The sequence below is a fragment of the Haliaeetus albicilla genome, chromosome 7, assembly GCF_947461875.1.
Source record: "Haliaeetus albicilla chromosome 7, bHalAlb1.1, whole genome shotgun sequence".
NCBI classification, from domain to species: domain Eukaryota; kingdom Metazoa; phylum Chordata; class Aves; order Accipitriformes; family Accipitridae; genus Haliaeetus; species Haliaeetus albicilla.
The window spans coordinates 33,969,932-33,973,076 of record NC_091489.1 but is presented as its reverse complement, the minus strand read 5'-3'; positions in this window follow the sequence as shown (position 1 = coordinate 33,973,076).

Sequence of the window (3,145 nt, the reverse complement as noted above, 5' to 3'; positions counted from 1 at the left end):
GTGTATGAGTTTTTTTGTAGATAATTGTAAGAACTAAGTAACTGCGTAAATGTTGTTTGATAGTCTCAATCATGCATGTGTCTTTGTGATTAAATTGCAGCATCACGGTACAGGCTTTTTATCTGTCAAGAACAGAATACCATTGAATGCAGAGCTACTCCAAATCTATGAGAACTTAAAAGAATTTTTATCTGCATTGAATTTTGAAGCTGGATTAAAAGTTCATGAGTGAGCTGCCCTACAAATGACCCAAGTATGCGAAATGTCAAACTAAGCTATGTTAAAAACATGTTTAACTTTGCCTTCTGCTGTCACAGTGCTCATCATACCATTTAAACCGTCTGTTAAATCTATGAATAGGATTAGTTTCCATGATTCTCTTTCTAGAAATTGCTCTATGGATGTCCTGCATATGTCCAGTTGGTATACTGGGAAGGCTACAGTGTATGTCCTGCTGTCACATGTGTGTTTAACTTGCTGCACTGTGGAGCTGTTGCCTGTTTGCTTGATGTCCAGAAATCTTGGAGAAAGCGCCAAAGTTTTAAATTCAGTGATGGCTCCAAGAGAAAAAGACAACATGCTAGGAGAAATGTGGGTATATGGTTGCCCCAGTCTGTAAACATAGAACTGTGAATAGCATGGGCATATTTCATGTGACTAAGAGGAGAATTCTCTTTGCCATAAGGGAACTGAGGTTTTTTAAAAACATTGTTTCCTATTCTTGTTGAGTGTACAGACATACTATGTTGTGTTGGGAAACTGCTCCTGTGCATCAGATGCTTGCTTGAGCAATTACATGAAGTTCCCTGCTTCTGTTTAGGCACCTCCCTCTCCACTCTAGGCAAATGTAAAACCTTAAGTTATTACTGATGTCTAAGAGAGCAGTATACATAGACATATACTGAAGACATTCCTCCTGCAGCTGTTCTTGATGAAATCTAATCTGTATGAATTGTACCACTGTGTTCTGAGGGGTTTTTTTCCCTCTATTTCTTAATAATTAGGAAGTAAAGAAGATGGCACTGATGTTAAATTTATCTTATTACAGGAATAGGTCAGATCTACTGTTGAATCCCCTATTGGCTATATCTATAAATAAAATCAGCCAAAGGCTTTTCTAGGTTTGAGGCCAAGTGACAGCACAGAATGGCTGTGTCCCTGAGGTTAATGTCTCGTCCTGTCTTTGAGCATCATGATGGTGAAGGTCGATGGAACCATCAGCCAGTCTGAAGGCTACAGCAACTGACAAAGTTGCACAGGACTGCATGAGCTCCTCTACTTTGGGAATCATAAGGGCTTTGAATACTAATTCGATAAGTGCTGCTCCTGTTGCAAGTGCGCAGCATCCTCAGTTTGGGGAGGACTGTGCATTCCCACAGAGCCCTTAGTAGATGCCTGTCACTTGTCAGTCTGGTGTGGGAGAAGCGTGTGTCCTGCTGTCTTCCGTTGTTGTGCCCTGCATGCTCAGCAAGCAATGCTGTCGTCAGTGACATAGCTGGATGCTGGGCTAATACATTCTGGTTAATGGTGTTCAATGTTGGTTGAAAAAATTAGTTTCCACCACCCCACCCTTATTGGGTTGTATTCTTGACTGTTCTATAGCTTGTTTGGTGTTACAATTTATCTCACCTTAAATGCGTGTCTCCACCCCCCTCTTTCCCTGTGTGCTAAGTGTAGAGAACAAATGAACTTCATCTGAACTCTGTTGTGGGCCTGATTCCATTAGGGGCCACAGGTGGCAATGGCTGAGGCTGTCATGATGCTTCTTTGTTTGGGCTTGGAGTGCTGATCCCCAAGAACAACAACCGAGCAGGAAGGAAGAATCCTGCATGGTAGCCTTGGACTAGGACCCTCCCAGGTAAACAGCAGTTACAGCTTCTAAAGAGCAGGTAACAGCCTTGCGCTGCATCCGAGCAGCAGTTTTCATTCTATGCCTGCTTGTAGGTGACCTTTAACTTACATTTGGTTTTACACTGGGTTTGTGTACACTAATGGCCTACCTCCTTCAGCTTCTAGGCTGCCTCCCCATAGATAATGAGGGAGAATCTTTCTGGAGTTTTATCCTCTAAGGTCTCATGCCACTTCTCATCACTGAGCTTCCAGCTCTCTGGGATGCTTCTTGCTAACAGAGGTCCCAGAAAACGAAGCTGCTTTGCCTTCACTGTGGTTTGGAATATCCAGAAGTAGATCTTCATTAGTGGATTAAGATTCCAGCACATAAATAGTTCCATTGGTTAAGAGGATTGGTTGCTGGAAGAACTTTTTGGTACAAATATCAGCTTAGGTAGCCTCTGGCCTGTCTATGATAGCGCAAAGGTATGTGATGCTGTTCAGTGAACAAGATCAGGAAACTTCTCTTCCTTTTTCTTCTTCCCAGGAGGTATTTCGTGCACAGACCCGTCTTCTGTATTTTGCCACATAAACTTGCTAAGGCCTGGCCATCATGGACACAGGGAACAATCAGACAGGAGGAAAAATAACTGCCTGAGATTGGGTCTAGTAATAATGATACTGAATGCATCATCATGGCTGGATGTGGCCTTTGTTCAAAAGATGGTGCCCATGATTGAACTTCTTTTAATATTTTTTTAATCTCTTCTGCTTGAATTGCTCCCACATTTCCATTTCAATTATTTAATGCTAGGAAAGCACAATGATAATTTTATTTTTAGTTATTATATGCAATTTTTTTATATTTTGCATTTTCATTCAAACTATAGTAATTACTTTAGTATCCATGGTGACAAAACATGCTAGCACAAACATGAAAAGACCTTGGTCTGGCAGCAGTTTCCTTGCTGCGTAATCAGTCACTCCTTTGAATTAAAGGTGTATTTACCTCCAAATGATTGAAACGAATTGCATGATTGGCTGCATCATTTGTAGTCTTTGAAAGTACTCTGCAAGCTTTTAGTGTCTTTTTTTTTTTTTTTTGAGGGAACTTCATGGAAGTAAAATGTTTTAACTGTAAGCTTTTAGTGTTTTGGTTTTTTTTTTTTTTTTTGAGGGAACTTCATGGTAGTAAAATGTTTTAACTGCCTGCTAAACCTATTTTCAATGTACACTTTCTGTAAAATACTAGGCATGCTTCCGAGGTGTCTGTTCTCATCGCATCAAATAATAACTACTGTTTTCACAACAGGAA